General features: G+C 43.7%; 1 protein-coding gene and 1 long non-coding RNA gene across 4 annotated transcripts in view; both read left to right on the forward strand.

Annotated features, from left to right (window-relative positions):
• fhit (fragile histidine triad diadenosine triphosphatase) overlaps positions 1 to 23,097 on the forward strand; it is a 1,230,589-nt gene that overhangs the window by 418,225 nt on the left and 789,267 nt on the right. The gene's annotated exons all lie outside the window — the stretch shown is intronic.
• On the forward strand, positions 9,546 to 16,691 carry LOC147111060 (uncharacterized). Its single transcript, XR_015080034.1, has 3 exons — positions 9,546 to 10,179; positions 15,259 to 15,326; positions 16,303 to 16,691. It is a non-coding gene; the product is annotated as an uncharacterized LOC147111060 (long non-coding RNA).

A 23,097-nucleotide genomic window follows, 5' to 3' on the forward strand; every position in this document is an offset into this window, starting at 1 on the left:
TAAAAATAAATTTGTCGTTTTTTTCATGCAGATTTGCAGAACTGATAGATTGTGTGGACAAAACCCAGTACATTTCTGGGCCAATACGGCCTCTTCATTATGTAGCAGTATGTGCATTCTTGTTTGTGTGCTGTTTGACTGAAACATGTATCTTTGATGCAGCTTCAGAGCATTGTCTGCAGCTTATGTAAATATAGCATGCTCTTCTTGGTTCAGTACAATGCAAACATGATTTCAAGTTTGCCTTACATGAAGGTCACGCTTACCTTCTGAGAGGCCTGCTGTTAAATCCCTTTTGAAGGTGTCCTTATCAACATTTTTAACTTAAATGATAGAGTCCAAATAAGATGGAATAGATAGAGCAGGGGAATGGGACTGACTGGATTGCTCTACAGAGAGCCGGCATGGACTCGATGGGCCAAATGGCCGCCTCCTGTGTCTCTATGACTCTATGGGCTGGAGGCGGGACTTCTGGTTTCCGGGTTTCAGTCCCGCCCCCAGCGACATCTGACCAACCCATGCTATTTTCCCTTGATTGGCCTTGTTACGCACGCCCTGCGGGCTTACCGGCCAATTAAGGGAAAGCCGATGACAGATGACGTCAGTGTATGACGCTTCATCTGTCGAAAACTTTTTGACAGATGAATTGTCAGCGTTTGACAGCTTTGAGAAGCTGTCAAACACTGACAATCTCTGTTCTAAGGGGAGCCCTTGCACAGAAGGCTTACCAAGACCTCTCTCCTCAGCAGAAAGCAGATGGCTGCTGCATCTGAGAATGCAGCAGCCATTCTGTCATCTTTGTCGTTGAAATGAGGCACCTCCAGATCCTTGAAGGTTGAAGCCTGCAGAAAGAAACAAAGGTAAGTAAACTTTTTCCAACACACTACACTCACCTCTCATACTTACTTCTCCACACTTGCACCCATCACTCACCTCCACAGCTGACATTTAGACCACTCTCACCCCCGTAGACCTACTGCTTGCCTCGCTGACCCTGGCAAGGTTTGCAGCCATCGGGAAGCCCGCAATTGCAGGCGTAAAATGGGGAAAAGCCTCAAAACTGCCTGTGTAACTACCTGTTAACAGGCAGTTAATTGGCTCTAATCCCCTTCCCGCCTCGAGGAGACAGGTCCCTGCATGACTCCGTGACCCACCTCCCGGGAAGATGGCACGGAGGCGGGTTGGGCGCGGGGTCGGTACCCGCTCCCAGTTTCTGCCATTTTCCCAGCAGTCCCGCCTCCATATCCGCCTCCCCAGGGTTGGGAAAATTCCCCCCATGACACTCAGTCCTTTGAGTACCGTACCCTGTTTACCTGCAAATTTGAGTTTTTGTGACATTGCTAACTTTTTTTTAATGTCATAGAAACATAGAGCACAGGAGCAAGAGTAGGCCATTCAGCCCTTCCATATTCCCCCTCTCTCCCCATACTCCTTGATGCCTTTTGTGTCTAGAAATCTATCTCCTTAAATATATTCAGTGACTTGGCTTCCACAGCCTTCTGTGGTACAGAATTCCACAGGTTCACCACCCTCTGAGTGAAGAAATTTCTCCTCATCTCAGTCCTAAATGTCCTACCCCGTATCCTGAGACTGTGACCCCTCGTTCTAGACCCCCCAGCCAGGGGAAACATCCTCCCTGCATCCAGTCGGTCTAGCCCTGTCAGAATTTTATACGTTTCAATGAGATCCCCTCTCATTCTTCTAAACACTAGTGAATATCGGCTTAGTCGATCTAATCTCTCGTCATATGACAGTCCTGCCATCCCAGGAATCAGTCTGGTGAACCTTTGCTGCACTCCCTCTGTGGCACGTATATCCTTTCTTAGGTAAGGAGACCAAAACTGCACAAAGTACTCCAGGTGTGGTCTCGCCAAGGCCCTGTATAACTGTAGTAAGACATCCTTGCTCCTGTACTCAAATCCTCTTGCAATGAAGGCCAACGTACCATTTGCCTTCCTAACTGCTTGCTGCACCTGCATATTTGCTTTCAGTGATTGGTGTACAAGGACACCCAGGTCCTTTTGTACATCAACATTTCCCAATCTATCACCATTTAAATAATACTCTGCCTTTCAGTTTTTCCTGCTGAAGTGGATAACTTCACATTTATCCATGTTATACTGCATCTGCCATGTATTTGCCCACTCACTCAACTTGTCTAAATCGCCTTGAAGCCTCTTTGCATCCTCCTCACAACTCACAATCCCACCTAGTTTTGTGTCGTCAACAAACTTGGAAATATTACATTTGGTTCCCTCATCCAAATCATTGATATATATTGTGAATAGCTGGGGCCCAAGCACTGATCACTGCGGTACCCCACTCATCACCGCCTGCCACCCTGAAAAAGACCCATTTATTCCTACACTCTGTTTCCTGTCTGTTAATTAATTTTCAATCCATGCAGTATATTACCCCCAATCCCATGTGCTTTTATTTTGCACACTAACCTCTTACGTGGGACTTTATCAAAGGCCTTCTGAAAATCCAAATACACCAAATCCACTGGTTCTCCCTTATCTATTCTACCAGTTACATCATCAAAAAACTCCAGTAGGTTTGTCAAACACGATTTCCCTTTCATAAATCCATGTTGACTTTGTCTAATCCCGTTGATATTTTCTAAGTGTCCTGTTATCACATCCTTTATAATAGACTCTAGCATTTTCCCTACTATTGATATTAGGCTAACCGGTCTATAGTTCCCTGTTTTCTCTCTTCCTCCTTTTTTAAATAGTGGGGTTACATTTGCCATCCTCCAATCTGCAGGAACTGTTCCATAATCTATAGAATTTGGGAAGGTGACAACCAATGCATCCACTATTTCCATGGCTACCTCTTTTAGTACTCTGGGATGCAGATTATCAGGCCCTGGGGATTTATCTGCTTTCAGTCCCATTAATTTCTCCAGCACCATTTTTTTTACTAATACTAATTTCCTTTAATTCCTCCTCACTAGACCCTTGGTTCCCTAGCATTTCTGGGAAGGATGTCTTGCTGCAGTTGTACTGGGCCTTGGTGAGACCGCACCTTGAGTATTGTGTGCAGTTTTGGTCGCCTTATCTGAGGAAGGACGTTCTTGCCATGGAAGGAGTGCAGCAAAGATTCACCAGGCTGATACCTGGGATGGCAGGAATGACTTATGAGGAGAGATCGTGTCGATTGGGCTTATACTCACTGGAGTTTAGAAGATTGAGAGGGGATCTCATCGAAACCTATAAAATTCTGTCAGGCCTGGACAGACTAGATGCAGGAAGGATGTTTCCGATGGCCGGGGAGTCCAGAACCAGGGGTCATAGTCTAAGGATAAGGGGTAAGTCATTTAGGACTGAAATGAGGAGGAATTTCTTCACCCAGAGAGTGGTGAACCTGTGGAATTCTCTGCTACAGAGGGCGGTGGAGGCCAGTTCATTAAATATATTCAAGAAGGAGTTGGATATATTTCTTAAGGCTAAAGGGATCAAGGGATATGGGGAGAAGGCAGGGACAGGGTACTGAATTTGGATGATCAGCCATGATCTCATTGAATGGTGGAGCAGGCTCGAGGGGCTGAATGGCCTACTCCTGCTCCTATCTTCTATGTTTCTATATGTAGATTAAAGTCACCCATGATTACTGTAGTACCCTTGTTACATGCATCTCTAATTTCCTGTTTGATGTCGTCCCCTACATTACCACTACTGTTTGGAGGCCTATAGACAACTCCCACCAATGTTTCCTGCCCCTTGGTGCATCTTAGCTCAACCCAGACTGATTCTACATCTTGATTTTCTGAGCCAATATCTTCTCTCACTGTTACTCTGATTTTATCCTTTACTATCAATGCCACCTTGCCTCCTTTTCCTTTTTGCCTGTCCTATGTTAATTTGTCTACCTTATTATGAATGCTTCGTGCATTCAGATACAGTGCCTTTAGATTTGTCTTTTTAACATTTTTAGACATCAACATTTTTTTGTACTATGGTCTTATTTGTCTTATCATTTTTTCTTACCCGGACTCTATTTGTTAGTGCACTCTTTTGTTTGTACGCTGTGTCCCTTCCTGACACAATCTGGTTATCCTTACCCCAATCACTTTTCCTGCACTGCTTCCTTGTCTTTTTTCTTTAGCATTCTAGATTTCTCTCCACCGGGACCCTCCCCCCCCCCCCCCCCTTTAGTTTAAAGCCCTATCTACCTCCCTAGTTATTCGATTCGCTAGAGCTCTGGACCCAGCATGGTTCAGGTGTAGTCCGTCCCAACGAAACAGCTCTCTCTTTCCCCAGTACTGGTGCCAGTGCCCCACGAATCGAAACGCACTTCTCCCACACCAATCTTTCAGCCACGCATTCTTCTCCCTGATCCTATTGACCCTATGCCAATTTGCTCGTGGCTCAGGTAATAATCCAGAGATTATTACCTTTGTGGTTCTGCTTTTTAATTTAGTCCTTAGCTGCTCAAACTCTCTCAGCAGAACCTCTTTCTTTGTCCTACCTATGTCGTTGGTACCAACATGGACCACGACAACTGAATCCTCCCCCTCCCACTCCAAGTTCTTCTCCAGCCCGGAGGAGATGTCCTTTACCCTGGCACCGGGTAGGCAACGTAGCCTTCGAGACTCATGCTCCTGGCTGCAGAGAACAGTGTCTATCCCCTTAACTATACAGTCGCCTACTACAACCACCTTCCTTTTTACCCTCCCTACTTGAACGGCTTCCTGTATTACGGTGCTGTGGTCAGTTTGCTCGTCGTCCCCGCACTTGTCCACAAGGGTTGCAAGAACCTCGAATCTATTGGACAAGTGCAGGGACTGAGGCTCCTGCAGTACTACCTTCTGGATCCCCGTACCTGCCTCACTCGCAGTTACACCCTTCTGTCCCTGACCACGTGTCAATTCTAAAGTATTTTATGTAAGGGGTGTGGCTGCCTCCCTGGAGCAAAAGGCCCAGGTAACTTTCTCCCTCCCTGATGTCTCACCATGTCTGCAGCTTGGACTCCAGCTCCTCGAGCCGCAGACACTTACCACAGATGTAGTTGCCCTGAACAAAAATGTCCACAAGCTTCCACATATTGCAGCAGCAACACATCTCCTGTTCTCCCATTTTATTTATTTAATTAATGAGCTTAATGTTAATCAAATTTTTTACCTCGTTTAGTTTATTAAATTAATTAAATTAAGCTTAGTTTTTTAAATTTAGTTTTATGCTATATGTTAACTTAAAACTTAGCCCACAGTCACTACCAATCACTTAGCTTGTTGTTGCAGGTCTGCTGCTGCTTTTATCCCCGCTCTCGGGCCTCAGTCTGCTCTCGCTCAGTCCGCCGCTGCTCAAACTCCAAGTTGTTCACTCTGTGCCCGCCGTCACATCCTTCCTGCCTGGTGCACCTTTGTTTCTCAAGCGTTCCAATTTATGTTCAATAGATACCAATATTTTTTTAATTTGAACCTGACAATTTTTCTGCTCATGCTTATAGTCAGATTATTATCGTGCTGCTGTCACTCAAGTCACGTACAAGTGTTTGCAGCTCCCCTTAAATGAACATTGCCATAAAAATCTAGATAAAATTGCAACAGTGACTGACAGTAATTTGCTTCCAAAATGGTTTATCTTGAGTGTTTTTTTTTGAGAAAAGCTACATTATATTGGAAATAAACCGTGTTATTGTCACTTTTTACTTATTGTTGCATTTTTCTAGCAAAGTGAATTATGGCAATAAACAGAACCCCGTATTAAACAAGTTATAACTGTCGGCAAACTTAAAATGAGTAGAAATAAGTTATCATGCAAAGTGATGAAAGATACAAACAAAGAAGGTACAAGAAAGGTTTAAAAAAACTTATGCAAAAAGGTGAAGAGAGTAATTTAAGGCTGACGACTGTTTCTCACGTTTTTATGTTTTTTTTGCTCTAAGTTATAGTTATGTTAAAGGGCTGTGTTACAGAATGAAACAGGGTAAACTCAAAATTATAGAATGAGACCTGTCGTTTGATTTTGTGAAATTTTGCACAAATTAATAATGGGATTCTTTTAAGCAATATTTCTGGTCATCAAGAAGAATTATTTCCCCAGTGAGTACATTTTTTTAAGAAAAAATGTAAAATAGCAAAATTAGTACCACTGTAGCAAATACCTTAAGGTAGATTAAAAAAAACCTGTCTATACATTTTTAAAGAGTGTCCAAATAATTGTATGCTTATTTTTGAAGATGGCTTATAATACTGATTTTTAACCCTGGTTACAAATATTTGTGTTCCATTGTGCTTCGCATGATTGGAATAACTGGAATAAAAATAGACAATGCTGGAAACACTCAGCAGGTCAGGCAGCACCTGTAAAGAGAGAAACAGAGTCAACGTTTCAGCTCAATGACCTTTCATAAGAAGTGAAAGAAGTTGGAGATGTTTCAATTTTTAAGCAAGTACAGAGGCAGGGAAGCGAGGGAGGAGGAAAGAACAGAAGAGAAGGCCTGTGATAAGGTGGAAAGCAGGAGTGATTAAATGACAAAAGGGATGATGACTGATGCAAGGCAAAAAGGGGATGGTAATGGGACAAGTGAAGAAACAAAAGATGGACCTGGAGGAGCTGTAAGTGGCAACAGCAGAACCATTACCAAAACCTGCTGTCTGGAAAAAATGGGAGCTGTGGTTCTGATTTGAAGATATTAAAATCAATGTTGAGTCCAAAAGGTTGTACAATGCCTAATTGAAAGATGAGGTGCTGTTTCTCAAGCTTCCATTGAGCTTCATTGGAACAGTGTAGAAAGCTGAGGACAGAAAGGTGGGAGTGGGATAGAGAATTAAAATGGCAAGCGACTGGAAGCTCAGGGTCATGCTTGCGGATGAATGGAGGTGTTCAGCAAGGCAATTACCTCATCTGCGTTTGATCTCCCCAATGTAGCGGAGACCGCATCGTGAGCAGCGAATACAGTATACTAAATTGAAAGAAGTACAAGTAACTCTCTGTTTCACCTGGAAGGAGTGTTTGGGGCCCTGGACGGTGAGAAAGGACGCGGTGAAAGGGCAGGTGTTGTATCTCCTGCATTTGCACGGGAAGGTGCTGTGGGAAGGCGAGCGGGTGTTGGGGGTGATAGAAGAGTGGACCAGGGTGTCATGGAGGGAACAGTCCCTTCGGAATGCTGAAAGGGGAGAGGAGGGGAGGGGAAGAACATAGAGAAATAGGAGCACGAGTAGGCCATAGAAGATGTGTTTGGTGGTTACATTGCGCTGGAGGTGGTGAAAATGGTGAAGAATGATCCATTGAATGGAGGCTGGTGAGGTGGAAGGTGAGCACAAAGGTAAACCCTATTATGGTTCTGGGAAGGAAAAGAAAGTGCGAGGGCAGACGTGTGAGAAATGGGACAGACACGGTCGAGGGACCTGTCAACCATGGTGCGGGGGGATCGTTGGCTGAGGAAAAAGGAAGACATATCGGAAGCACTGGTGTGAAAGGTGGCATCGACAGAACAGATGCGATGGAGAAACTGGGAGAATGTAGTAGTGTCCTTACAGGAAACGGTGGGAGGAAGTATAATCAAAGTAGCTGTGGAAGTCGGTGGGCTTTTTTTTAGTAGATATTGGTTAACAGTCTATCCCCAGTAATGGAGATAGAGAAGTCCATGAAGGGAAGAATCGGAGATGGACCATGTGAAGGTGAGGGAGGGGTGGAAATTGGAAGCAAAATTTGATGAAATTTTCCAGTTCAATGTACCAGAAAAAGAGATGAGTGAAGGGACCTGTGTAGGACTAGAACAAAGAATGTACCACATATCCTACAAAAAGGCAGGCATAGCTAGGACCCATATTCGCTCAGATAATGTCACCTTTTATTTGTAGAAAGTGAGTGCAGTCAAAGTAGAGATTGTTGAATGTATGAACAAGATCAGCCAGGTGAAGGAAGGTGGTGGTGGATGGGGACTGGTTGGGCCGCTGGAAGAACTGGAGCGCCCACAGGCCATCCTGGTGGAGGATGGAGGTATAGAAGGATTGGATGTCCCTGGTGAAAAAGAGACAGTTAGGGCCAGGAAACTGGAAATTCTTGAAGAGGTGGAGGGTGTCAGAAGAGTCGCAGAGTTAGGTCGGAAGAGACTGGGTAAGAGGAGAAAATATAGAGTTGACATAGGAAGAAATAAGTTCCATGTGGCAAGAATAGGCTGAAATGATGGGTCTACCAGGGCAGTCCTGTTTGTGGATCTTGGGAAGGAGGTAGAACCGGGCTGTGCAGGGTTGGGGCCTATGAGGTTGGCGGCAATGAGGTGGGGGAAGATTTCCAGGGGAAATGAGGTCAGTGACAGTCTGGGGAAACGATGGCTTGATGATTGGTGGTGGGGTCATGGTCCGGGGGAAGTAGGAGGAGGTGTTAGAGATTTGTCGTTCAGCCTCCGCAAGGTAGAGGTCTGTTCGCCAAACAACAACACCCACTGCCCTTGTCAGCAGGTTTAATGACAATGTCAGGGTTGGACCTGAGAGAACGGAGTGCTGCAAGTTCAGAGGGAGGTAGGTTAGAGTGAATGAGGAAAGTAGAGAAATGGAGATGGCTGGTGTCACGCTGGCAGTTCCTAATGAACAGATCAGGAGAAGGTAAGAGGCCAGAGGAAGGTGTCCAGGTGGAACGAGAATTCTGAAGACTGGACAAGAGTGGGGCGGGGGGGATATACTCCTGGCCAAAGAAGTGGGGGTGGAGGCGAAGGCGACGGAAGAAGAGCTCAGTATTGTGGCAAGCTCGAAATTCATTTGGCAATATGGTTCTCTGTAAACTTTCATGCCAATAAAGCATTTGAATTGGAATTGGAATTGAATTGGCATATGAGTAATGTTTAAATTTGAATCCTTTGCTGAGGACTGATCGTTCGGGGTCAAAGAGGGGACGGCCAGAGGGGCTAGTGAAAACACGACAAAGGGTGAGATCGGAAAGAGGGATGGGGTTAGATTGGAATAACTGGTATTTACTTGGCACCAAATCCTGTTTGTCTTGAAGAATCTTCCAGCAGTTTGTTTGATTTTGGCTTTCAGATTACAATTGCCGGTAGACAGCAGATTGTGGATTCTTAACAAATCCGTTACTGAATTTTAGTAATTGGTTATGGAACAAATAAAAGGTCGTTATTGACTTGAAAGAAAGGTGTAAATAGTATGAGACAAACATCCAAAAGAATGCTTAGTAAATGTAAGTATCAATATATCTATTGCTTCAAATAAGTGGGTTAGATAAAGAGTATGCGTAGCTGGAGTTTGGAGTGCCTTCTAATTGGTAATACAGGTAGACTATCCTTTATCCGCACTTCCGAAAACCTCTAAAAACCGAGAGTTTTTACGTGGAGCGTAAGTCGTGCGCACGACATGACCCGAGTGGCGCCAAACATGACAGGAGTGGTCCAGGAGCTCTGCCTTTCCCTGTGAGCTGGGCAGAGGGTCACAGAGTTCCCTCCTGGGTAGGAGATTGCAGGCCGAGCCTGGCAGTGTGAAGGAGGTACCGGGAGAGTGAACCCAACAATACAGTGGCCCGTCCAATAGCTGCAGCGGCCCGTCCGATAGTCTTTTCTTCCCACCTCCCCGCCCCCCCCCGACCTGATTTGCAGGCCAGCTTAGTGTAGGAGTCAGCCGATATCCGGCTTTCCCACAACTGGCGGCGGCAGTCGAGCCCCAGACCCCCGCTAAGTCAAGGAATTCAGATACGGAGCAGGGGGAGCCGGAAACCTCGATCTAACAGCAGAAATCAGCAGCCGTTTTGTTAGGTTTTTTTTCTTCCCCTAGCATTTTTTTAAACAGTCAGGCTGTGGAAAGAGTCTCTGTAGCTTAGCAACAGCTTCAGAGACGCTTCCAAGGCAGGGCCCGAGTGTTTACAAGCTGTTGCTAAGCAACAGTGTTTGTTGTCAAATACGGAGATGAAAACCTTCTGAAATCCGAAAAATTCCGAAAACCGAAACACAGCTGGTCCCAAGGTTTTCGGATAAAGGATAGTCTACCTGTATTATGCTGATCATATTTTACATGAATGGCAAGTTGCAGTGAAAAAAGAGAAAAAAACAAGCATTCCTACATCTACAGTGTTTCTGCTTTATTTCAGTTAGGGAAGCTTTATGTATGGAAGGTCATGATGAGAAACTATGCAATACAACTTGGGTCCAACAAGTGACACCTGACAACTTGCATCATTTGTGGAGTTTATATTATATATTCTAGTGATTTTTACCGCACTTCAGGTCAGTAAAAGTTATAATTAAGATATAACTACATACACAAATGTCTGAGTGGGTTCAGTGATGCTACTCTGAAATAATTTTTTCTTAATTATGTGGTCACCTCCATGAAATAAGAAAACGATTTCCAAGATGTGACAATGTGTGAATGTATGTGGTATAAACTGCATTTACAAGTGCGGATGCCTGAATCCCAGCAAATATCATCAATCTATTTGTACCTCAACTTCTGCCAACAAATACACAACAAAAGAAGATCAGGCCACAGCTGCACACCAATTCCTTACAAGACCATAACGAAAATGTGTATTATAATACACTGGTACTATCGTACTGTCAAGTGATTTGATAAATATTGCAAGGAATTTTTAGTTTTGTCGACTTGAATTTGCCTAAGATTTGGATCACTGAAATTAACAGACTAAGTTAAAAACCTAACTGTTTTTTTGTAAAAACAATAAGCAACAACAAAATTGCATTTATATGACACCTTTAATTAATGTAGATAAAGGTACCAAGGTGCTTCATAGAGGCATAATCAAAAAAAGTGTTTTGCAGCAACAACAAAAAAGGTTATTTCCTTAAGTTTGCCCTTAGGAGCAGCGACATACTGTTTTTGAAACCCATCGAAATTTTTTCCTCAGTTAAAATCGAGAGTATGTGGCCTTTCATCAGAGCAGGTGGCATAAAGCCATCTCTAACAAGGTCTAGCGTGAAGCCCATGGAGGGATGATTGCTGTAAATTTGTGACTCTGCATCTCCATCTGAGAAGCCTGTAAAATGCCTGATAGATTTGTTCATGTTTAAAATGAGACTTGGCTTGTAGCAAGAACACATTTAAATGAAGTAGACTTGTGAGGCTTCTGGGATCCATTATGGGATGAAATGTTCTTAACAGACAATTAGTCAGCACTGTTAATCAAGTTTAACAGGTGGTGTGTAATGAACTAAGACAGGGCATCTGCTGTGGCCAGCCTTAATCTAATCTGGTTAGGGAGGTTTATGGTGACTGAAGCCCAAACTGCTTTGGGATGTGGTCCAATATCTTAACATGATGGTGCATTCATTAGTCTTCTGATTGTTCAGGGATGCTGACACTGGCAGCAGGAACCCATAAGGAACTTGTCCACAAATCCCAGATAAGAAATATTGCTGCAAATGAGTCTCTTATTGCACCGCATATGACTTGCAGGAGCTTGTCTTGTATTAATTAGCTAAAATTCAATGTGGATTCTTCACTTAGGGATAAAAGAATTGGTGCCCTCTTTAGCAGTGTTTGCCTTCCAATTTTTATTGGAACTTGACAAAAATGTCAGGAGATTGAGGTTTGAAGCATGGATGTATATTGAAATCTGTAATATTCCACACTTCAATCGTCAGTTCAATTTGAAATTCATTTCACAACTTCAGAATGAACTGGCAAAGCATTCTGTGTATTTGGACTGACTGAAGAATAGAACTGTTAACTGGATTACTGCAATAAATTTAAGGCTTAGATCATTTGTGAGATGGATGCTAATCTATATTCAGAGTCTCTTCAAATTGCAATTAAGTGAGAGTCACCTTCAATTGCTAACTGTTGCTGCACTGTGTGCAATGGACAAAAGGTGACATTCTGACTACATTTTTGTCTTCCCCACCTGGGCAGTAACCTGGTGGAGCCTGTCGGCCACCCGTTATAGAACCCACCTAATTTTCATTCTGTTGATTTCAATGACATGGTAATCCGGCAGGTTCTATAAATGGACGGTGATCCACTCTGCCAGATGACTGCCGAGGCAGTGAAGACAAAATCTATTCCTTAAAATATAAATAGTTCTGATTTGGCTAAATGCTGTTCTAAAACTACTTCAGAGTCCATCCTTGATAATGATTTGTGTGACTTTAAAAAAATATAAAGTGGTTGTAGCTAAAAATTGCATCAGGGTCCTATTGACGTTACAGGGCTACGATTTATTGAGGCGAATGAGGTGCCTGTTTGTTTCTGGTGGATGCTGAGGCCACTTGTTTCCGGGACTCCCACCAAAATGGCAATAGCCCAGACATCAGTGGGAAAGAGGCTGTAAGTGCTGGGCTGTGCTTTTCAGCGGGCTACTACCCTGTTCCCACCTTCTACAGGGTGGTTAACTCCTCATCAAAAAGACAAACAGCAGCTGAATGACTGCAGGCAGGTATAGACAGAAATAGATAGTGGGCAGACAGATGTATTTTGTCCATATAGAGACCAAGTCAATAACACTGTCAATAAAAATAGATCATAATGCTACCCATCTTTCTTTACTACACAAGGGTACAAGCTCATTTCAGATGCAGATGCTCTGCTCTTTGGTTTCATAACCCCATCCAAATTCTACGAGAGCAAACAAATAATAAAGGTAGTTGTCAAAATCTGAAAAAGAATGGGAATTAGCAAGAAAGCTCAGCTGACAAAATTGACAAGTTTAATCTCCTGCAATGTTTATAGCTACACAGTGATCGAATGTTGTAGCCTGTTGCAAGGCTGCAAAATAAATATACTTTATTGCTTCTGCAGTCACACGAGCACAGTTCAAAATAATGTACACCAGTGTACAGAATGGGGACATACCAGAGTCTTCCCTCCACTGGGTTGACAGTCTTCGATAGCCCAGCAGTTCACAATGCGTGATTCAGTCCTCTGTGTTCACACTAGGAGCACAAGACGCTGCATGCCGTCCAAAAAGTGCTGCTCCCACTTCTGAAACTCTCTCCCAGATAATGGCCCGTATTTTCCGATCGCAGGCCTCCCGCAGGCGGAGGCCTGCAATCTGGAAAAATCTGCGCCCTTACCTGAGGGCTCCCGGGACATGCACAGTTCCGATGCTGGGCCTCACCAAACTTGAAGTGCGCAGGCCCACGTATCCCAGAGGTGCATGTAGTTCGCAGCATCCCTGGGATCACGTGGACCATGGGGAGCCAATCACAGAAAGGAATATCCCTTCATACATTTGACAGGAAGGCCTGTCAAATATATGTATGAATGGAGCTCAATGAAAAAACATAATAAAACTTTAAATTATTATTTTTTTTAAATCACATTTTTAAAATGACTTGAAATTACAATAAATTTAATTTTTTGAAAAAAATAATTAAAGTATTTTACGGGGCTAAAAATAAACTTACATTTTTTTATAGTACAGGTAGAACGTCCCGAATCCGGCAACCTCAGGACCGAGGCCGAGCCGGTTTTTGGGGTTTTCCGGACTTCGGAACGTGTTTCTGATGTCCGAATTCCGGAAACGCCCGAGCCCAGATTGCGATATTTCCGGACTTCGGACATCAGAAACATGTGTCGAGTCCGGAAATGCCTGGGCCCAGGTTGTGCTTTTGGTAAGCCTCCCTCAGGGTGTCCGGATTCCGGAACATTTTACGGATTCCGGACCCCTGCCACCAATCGTCCCGGAGTTCGGATTCCGGAACTCCGGATTTGGGACGCTTAACCTGTATTTTTAAATGATAAATCAGTGAAAAAAATTTGTGTTTTTTTAAAACTTTTTTTTCTACTCTTATCCTGGTAAAAGCAGGCCTTACTCCTGCTTTTACCAGGCGTAAGAATTGTGTAAGGGTTTTCTGCGGGCGGAGGGTCTCCAAAAAGCGAAACTATCCGCCTGCAGAGGCCCTTCTCCAGGGCAGCCGGAGGATCTGTCAAGAGGATTCTTGACAGATCAGAAATGCCGGTTTTCAGCGCATGCGCAGTGCATGCCTGAAACTGGCATTTCCGATGTCCCTACGGGTGAGTGCACAGCGCATACACATTCGTAGCGATCGGAATATCTGGCCCATTATTGTCAGGTGTTATGTTCAAATGCAGAGTTAGCCATCAATTGATGAGCCAGCACTCATGCAATGTGAATGTAATCTCTGATTTGCCTATTGATAGCTTGACATAATTTCTCCAAGTACCAAAGTTAAATTAGAGATATATCTGTCTTCATACTAATCGTCTCTGGCAACACCCTGTTGTTCTGCTCTTGATATACAAAATAAGGCTCTGGAAATACAAGGACTGTGTGCACTGGAGCAGAGACGGTTAGGAAGAATCTACTGTGTTAAATATTCTGAAAGATTCTAATAGGGTTAATTGTGAATCCTAGAATCATACAGCACATAAGGAGACCATTCGGCCCATCGAATCTATAAGAGCAATTCAGTTTGTCCCACTCCCGCTCCTTTCCCCTATCCCTGCAATAAATGAATAAATATCTTTTAACGTACCACTTTATGTTGTTAGTACCAATTCAGAGTTTATGCTTACCAATTCACCTGGTTGATAATTTGGTAACAAGTAGGCATAAACTCACAAGTAGAACTAAAAACATAAGGATAGTTAGAATGTATTTTTTATGCTGGGTTACTGAAATGCAATACTAAAAGTGGCTATTGAAGCTGAGAACATCACAATGTTTGAGGGACAGTTGAAAATGCAAGATATTAAAGGATACATGCAAAGAGTAAGGAAATGGTAATAAAGTAGAAACCTGTGCTGAAATAGATTGCTTCCAATGGTTGGTGATACTGCAACAAGAGGGCATAAATTTCAGAATCACAAAAGAAAGTGAGTCCATCAATACTTTTAAAAGGGAAGTAGATAGTTGAAAAAAAGAATTAATAAAAGGTATGGCCACCAAGCAAGAAAGGGGGATTAGACCAGGGTTAATGGTTGAGACAGAAACAATATCAGCATTTAAGATTAGATTGGTTAGATAGATGAAGGAAAAGGCAATAAAGGAATAGGGGAGGCAAATGTGATTAGGAGTATTTGGTTGCATGGAGGGTAAACACTGACAAGGACTGGTTGAGCCATATGGCCTATTTCCGTGATGCAACTTCCATGTATTTCTACGAACTGACTAAATGGTTTAAGTGAAGCGTCACTGGTACAAACTTAGACAAAATAGCTTCTTTCTTTGCTGTAACATTCTATGATACTTTTTCTCACTCCTCGCAATGTTTGTTCATGTTTCTCGCTATGTACTCTCTCTCTTGAAGCCTCCCAATCTCTGTATCGTTCTCACACATGTTACTTTACTGAATTACTTCATTTCTAACTCTTACCTTTTTTAGAGCCCAAGATATGCATTAAGATGGTAGCCGACCTATACCAGGCAGATGTGGCTAACAGGCTCGCATGGGTAAGGGTATCTGTGCTGGAACATGCATGAATGATAGAGCATATGGGAACTGGGCTTGGCATAAAATAAAGAAGTGTGTCTTGTGGTTTACACATGGGAGGCAGTGGGTTGAGAGGGCTGTGGACTTGGGTGTGTTAGGAATGTGAATTTTGTTACAATACAGACAAAGACTGCAGTTCTGAGCCTGTATGAATTCTTGGACACAGAGTCAAACACTTGCCGTTTATTAAAGATTAAATGTTACAAATACTCATGACCAGCACTGAAATAACAAAAGATGCTTTGCTGCAAAAGATGCACACAATACAGCTCAACCCTCCAGATGTCTTCCTCCTTCATCTCACAACCTATGGCTATGATTTTACACCATTTATAGCATTGCCAGCAGCACGAGTGATATATTACTTGGCATTCATGAGCCTTCTCACAGTCTCGATCTCTATTCTGATGTCTTATGGTCTCCAGTTGTACAGAAAAACATTATTTTTACGGTTAGCAAGACATAAAAGGAGCCATGCTACCAAAACAGTGATACTGAGTCTCCAATTTAAAGTGATATGGCGAATCTAAATATAAATATATCAAAGCCTGGCCCAGAACCATACTTTGAACTGTCAGTTGCTTTTTCAGTCCTTAATTCTAAGATTTAACTACAGAACTTAATATCAATGATTTCTGATTTCCCTTACTATTTCTCGATCTTAATCTTTAACAGGTGTAATTGGGGATTTGTCAGGAGTTTGGGAGTGCTCATGGGGAAAGAATTCCAGGAGACCTGGGGATTTTCTATCACATCTTTCTTTAGTTTCTCTGCTCATGTCCTCTTCAAGCTTATCTTGTCCATGAGACCCACCTCTGCTCCCTCGACCCTAGTCCCATTAAACTTCTTGTATTGATTTCTTTGTGGGTTCAATGACGAGACATTTATGAAAGAGAATGACTTTTAATCTAAAGCTTGTTCAACTCTTTTATACAGCTTTTACAGGAGACACGATGCTTGTGATGCATCTAGAACGAAACTGAAACTAAACCAAACTGCTTGTCTCTCACATGACCTCTGCTGGTCAGGCATAAGTAATCAATACCTGCAAACATGCTGGTAAGGCATCATAATCAAACAGGCAAATAACATCACTATTTGCTGATATCATTACATCTCTTCTTAAAAACAAAAGTATTTTACTTTTAACTAACAACTTGTTTTCTTTGTATTAATCTGCATTTTAACTGTAACACTTAATGAACTTAGATTATCATTATCATGATCAAGGTTTTTTAACCTTGCTTTGTGTGTTCACATGAAATATGTCAATACACTAGAACTTGAAGAAAGAATAAGATAACATTACTTCCTTCTATAACAATAGTCCTTAAATTTGCTCAATGAGTCTCTCAGGAGGCTTCACGTGTCTTGAGGATTTTCTGATTGATTGTCCTTGAATCTGAGTTGTTGCCTCAGATGATGTGTTCTCAGCTGTGTGATCAGGTTGTTCAACAGTATCAGTCTCTTGACCTGCTGTGGCTGGTTCCATGAGAAGATCTCGACGATTTCTTCTCCGAACAGCACCCTCATCTGTCTAAATGGTGTATGATCTTGGTTGAACTTCACTCAGGACAGTTCCCTTCTGAGTCCATGTGTTTGTTTTGTCTTTGAACCTTACTTGGTCACCAGTGTGGAGTTCAGGTAGGTTTTGTGTTCCTCTGTCGTAGTAGTACTTTTGCTTTTCTTTCTGTTGTTCTTTGAACTTCCTCACTTTCTCCCCCTCTTTTGTTTTCAGGAGGTTCTCCGGGATGGGTAGGTTTGACCTTAGCCGACGTCCCATCAGGAGTTGGGCTGGTGACATACCACACTCGAGCGACGTTGTGCGGTATACAAGCATGCTTTGGTAGAAGTCAGTTCCACTGTCTCTTGCCTTGTACTTCAGTCTTTTCGCTGTGTTTGCGGGCTCTCCTGGGTCAACAGCTCTGGACAACGTGTCTGCTGTATACATCAGCTTACCTGGTGTGTACGCAACATTCAGTTCATCATAGACTGTCTCTCCTTCGCTTTCCACAACGAGGACGCTCTTTACCAGGTTCAGTCTCTCACAGGCTTTTAAACCGAGTATGGCTTGCACATCCTTTGGCACCACGATTAATGCTAGCGTGTGCTCTCTGTCCTTGTGTGTTACTTTGACAATGCATCTTCCTTTCACTGGTATATCAGTACCTGAGTATCCTGTCACTTTCACTTTTATTCCATGTATCTTTGGTCTGGGTCTAATTTTCTTAAAATCAGTCTCTGATATCACATTAACTTGTGCTCCAGTATCCAATTTAAATGGAATGTGTATATCATTCACTTTTAGTGTCAACATCCAGTCTCTTTTTTCTTTTTTGTTTTCAGACACAACATCTACATAGAACTCCTCTATGTCGCTTTCATCTACTGCATGGACCTTGCTTTGTTGCATTTGGTTCTTACAGCAACGGGCATAATGGTTGTTCTTGTTGCAACTATTGCATGTTTTACCATATGCTGGACACTTTCTTGGTGGATGCTGTGTACCGCATCGACTACATGTCTTTCGATTGTCCCTTTCATTTTCGTTCGCTGGCCACGCCTCTTTTTTCACATTGGCGCTCTTTTTGTTAAACGGTTTGTATCCGTTCTTTCTCACTGCATCCACGTTGCAGCTATTGTCACTGAACAGCTCCTTTGCCTGCAACTTCACAGTCTCTGTAGCCCTACACAGTGCTATGGCTTTTCCCAGGTCTAGATCTTGCTCTCTGAGCAGTCTTTCCCTTAGACCATTATCTGGAATACCACACACCAGTCTGTCTTTTATCAGCGAGTCTGTCAGTCCCCCAAATTCACATGATTTGCTTCTGTTTCTCAGTTCAGTCACATACTGATCAATAGTCTCACCCGTTTTCTGAACACGTGAAAAATCTGTGCCTCTCAAACGTCACGTTACATTTAGGTATGCAGTAGGCCTCAAACTGTTCCATTATTTTATCTAGCTTCATTTTGTCTCCATTAGCAGCGAATGTGAAGTTATTATACACCTCCAGCGCTTCATCACCCACGACATGTGAGAACAGTGACGATTTCCTTTTATTACTTTTCTCGTCAGCTCCGATTGCTGATAAATACAACCCCAAACGTTGTTTGAACCTCCTCCAATTTTCAGCCATATTACCTGTCAACTGAAGCGTCGCCGGTGGGTGTAAACCTTCCATTTTTTCACTTCGTTAGCTATTCTCCAATGGTAAGCAACGATGTTCTCTTTTGGCTTGCTAATTTGCGGAGAGCTGATTTAACTTCAGATTTTTTCTCTTCATCTCTTTCAGCCACTTCTGACACCATGTATTGATTTCTTTGTGGGTTCAATGACGAGACATTTATGAAAGAGAATGACTTTTAATCTAAAGCTTGTTCAACTCTTTTATACAGCTTTTACAGGAGACACGATGCTTGTGATGCATCTAGAACGAAACTGAAACTAAACCAAACTGCTTGTCTCTCACATGACCTCTGCTGGTCAGGCATAAGTAATCAATACCTGCAAACATGCTGGTAAGGCATCATAATCAAACAGGCAAATAACATCACTATTTGCTGATATCATTACACTTCTGACCAACCAACTTCCCTTCCTGGCTCCCATGTTAGCTGATATTGTTAACGGTTCTCTCTCCTCAGGTACTGTTCCCTTCTTCAAATCTACCATCATCAGCCCCTCCTCAAAAAAACAACAACCTTTGACCCCCTCCGTCCTTGCAACCTACCGCCCCATCTCCAACCTCCCTTTCCTCTCCAAAGTCATTGAACTTGCTGTCGCCTCACAAATCCATGCCCATCTTTCCCAGAACTCCATGTTTGAATCCTTCCAATTAGGTTTCCACCACTACCACAGTACCAAAACGGCTCTTATCAAAGTCACAAATGACATCCTATGTGACTGACGAAGCTTAACTATCCCTCCTCATCCTGCTCGACCTGTCTGCAGGCTTTGGCACGGATGACCACACTGTCCTCCTCCAAAGCCTCTGCACCGTCGTCCAGCTGGGTGGGACTGCCACACCTGGTTCCATTCTTATCTATCCAGTCATCACCAGAGAATCATCTGCAATGACTTCTCTTCTCACTCCCCCACCGTTACCTCTGGTGTCCACCAAGGATCTATCCTTGGCTTCCTCCTATTTCTCATCTACATGCTGCCCCTCGGGGACATCAACTGAAAGCATAGCATCAGTTTCCACATGTACACTGATGATACCTAGCTCTACCTCACCACCACCTCTCTTGACCCCTCCACTGTCTCTAAATTGATAGACTGTCTGACATACAGTACTGGATGAGCAGAAATTTCCTCCAACTAAATATTGGTAAGATCGATGCCATTGTCTTTGGTCCCCACCACAGACTCCGTTCCCTAACCACCGACTCCATCCCTCTCCCTGGCAACTGTCTGAGGAGGAACCAAACTATCTGCAACCTTGGGGTCACATCTGACCCCGAGATGAGCTTCTGACCACATATCTATGATATCACTAAGACTGCATATTTCCACCTCCATAACATCGCCCAACTGCTGAAACCCTCATCCATGCTTTTGTTACCTCTAGACTTGACTAAACCAATGTACTCCTGGCCAGCCTCCCACGTTCTACCCTCCGTAAACATGAGGTCATCCAAATCTCTGCTGCCCGTGTCCTAACTCGCACCAAGTCCCACTCACCCATCACCCCTGTACTCACTGACCTACATTGGCTCCTGGTTAAGCAACGCCTCGATTTTAAAATTCTCATCCTTGTTTTCAAATCCCTCCATAGCCTCGCCCCTCCCTATCTCTGTAATCTCCACGAGCCCTACAACCCTCCAAGATTTCTGCACTCCTTAATTTCTGGCCTCTTGAGCATCCCTGACTTTAATTACTCCGTCATGGCAGCCGTGCCTTCAGCTGCCAAGGCCATAAGCTCTGGAATTCCCTCCCTAAACCTTCTGCCTCGCTACCTCTCTTTCATAGTCATAGAGTCATAGAGTAATACAGCACGGATAGAGGCCCTTCGGCCCATCGTGTCCGCGCCGGCCATCAAGCCCTGTCTAATCTAATCCCATATTCCAGCATTTGGCCCGTAGCCTTGTATGCTATGGCATTTCAAGTGCACATCCAAATGCTTCTTAAATGTTGTGAGGGTTTCTGCCTCCACAACCCTTTCAGGCACTGAGTTCCAGACTCCAACCACCCTCTGAGTGAAAAAGTTCTTTCTCAAATCCCCTCTAAACCTCCCGCCCTTTACCTTGAATCTATGCCCCCTAGTTATTGACCCCTCTACTAAGGGAAAAAGCTCCTCAGCATCCATCCTATCTATGCCCCTCATAATTTTGTACACCTCAATCATGTCCCCCCTCAGCCTCCTCTGCTCCAAGGAAAACAAACCCAATCTGCCCAGTCTCTCTTCATAGCTGAAGCGCTCCAGCCCTGGTAACATCCTGGTGAACCTCCTCTGCACCCTCTCTAACGCGATCACATCCTTCCTGTAGTGTGGCGACCAGAACTGCACACAGTATTCCAGCTGTGGCCTAACCAGTGTTTTATACAGCTCCATCATAACCTCCTTGCTCTTATATTCAATGCCTCGGCTAATGAAGGCAAGTATCCCATATGCCTTTTTTACCACCTTATCCACCTGTTCCGCCGCCTTCAGGGATCTGTGTACTTGCACACCCAGATCCCTCTGACCCTCCGTCTTGCCTAGGGTCTTTCCATTCATTGTGTATTCCTTTGCCTTGTTAGTCCCCCCAAAGTGCATCACCTCGCACTTTTCCGGGTTAAATTCCATTTGCCACTGTTCCGCCCATCTGACCAACCCATCTATATCGTCCTGCAGACTGAGGCTACCCTCCTCGCTATTTACCACCCTACCAATTTTTGTATCATCCGCGAACTTACTGATCATACCCTTTACATTCATATCCAAGTCATTAATGTAGACCACAAACAGCAAGGGACCCAGCACCGATCCCTGTGGTACCCCACTGGCCACAGGCTTCCAGTCACAAAAACAACCTTTGACCATCACCCTCTGCCTTCTGCCACTAAGCCAGTTTTGTATCCAATGTGCCAAGGCACCCTGGATTCCATGGGCTCTTACCTTCTTGACCAGTCTCCTGTGCGGGACTTTATCGAAGGCCTTACTGAAATCCATGTATACCACATCCACTGCGTTACCCTCATCCACACACCTAGTCACCCCCTCAAAAAATTCAATCAAATTAGTCAGACATGATCTTCCCTTGACAAAGCCATGTTGACTATCCCTGATTAATCCTTGCCTCTCCAAGTGGAGACAAATTTTGTCCCTCAGGATTTTTTCCAATAATTTTCCTACCACTGATGTTAGGCTCACTGGCCTGTAGTTCCCCGGTTTTTCCCTACTACCCTTCTTGAATAATGGTACTACATTAGCGGTTCTCCAGTCCTCTGGCACATCGCCTGTGGCCAGAGAGGTCCTGAATATATGTGTTAGAGCCCCCGCAATCTCCTCCTTTGCCTCACACAGCAGCCTGGGATACATTTCATCCGGGCCTGGGGATTTATCCATTTTTAGGCCAGCTAAAACCGCCAATACCTCCTCCCTCTCGATGTTAATATGTTCGAGCATATCACAGTCCCCCCGCCCTATTTCTATGTCTACATCGTCCTTCTCCATAGTGAAAACAGATGCAAAAAATTCATTTAGAACCCCTCCTACATCTTCCGGCTCCACACACAGATTGCCACTTTTGTCCCTAATGGGCCCTATTTTTTCCCTAGTTATCCTCTTACCCTTAATATACTTATAAAACATCTTCGGATTTTCCTTTATTTTGCTCGCCAGTGTTATTTCATGGCCCCTCCTTGATCTCCTCATTTCTTTTTTAAGTATCCCCCTGCACTTTTTGTACTCCTCTAGGGCTTCCTCCGTCTTTAGCCTTTTGTATCTACCAAAAGCCCTCCTTTTTTTCCTAATCCATTCTCGTATATCCCTTGACATCCACGGTTCCCTGTGGTTTTTGGAACCACTCTTGACCATTACGGGAACATGTTGCCATTGTATGATCTCAATCTCCCTTCTGAAAGCCTCCCATTGCTCCGATGCGGATTTTCCTACAAGTAGCTGATCCCAGTCCATTTTGGCCAGATCCTGCCTTATCCTATTAAAATCGGCCTTCCCCCAATTTAGAACCTTTATTTCCGGCCCATCCCTGTCCTTTTCCATGACCACCTTAAATCTTACCATATTATGGTCACTATCACCAAAGTGCTCACCTACTAGCACTTTTTCCACTTGGCCAGCCACATTCCCTAGAATTAGGTCCAGTACCGCCCCCTCTCTTGTAGGACTTTCTACATGCTGGCTCAAAAAGCTCTCCTGGATGCACTTTAAGAATTCTACACCCTCTGAGCCTTTCACACTCTGACTATCCCAGTTAATATTGGGGAAGTTGAAATCCCCCATTATTATTACCCTATTATTTGCACATTTCTCTGAGATTTGCCTACATATCTGTTCCTCTATCTCCCCCTGACTGTTTGGAGGCCTATAGTACACTCCCAGCAAAGTGCTTGCCCCCTTTTTGTTTTTAAGCTCCACCCATATGGCCTCATTAGAGGACCTTGCTAATATATCATCCCTCCTTACTGCAGTAATTGACTCCTTAATTAATATTGCGACACCCCCTCCTCTTATACCTCCCCCTCTGTCTCGCCTGAAGATTCTGTACCCCGGAATATTGAGCTGC

Source organism: Somniosus microcephalus, chromosome 11 (genome assembly GCF_052327205.1).
Source record: "Somniosus microcephalus isolate GS21.2 chromosome 11, FLI_Smic_1.0, whole genome shotgun sequence".
NCBI lineage: Eukaryota > Metazoa > Chordata > Chondrichthyes > Squaliformes > Somniosidae > Somniosus > Somniosus microcephalus.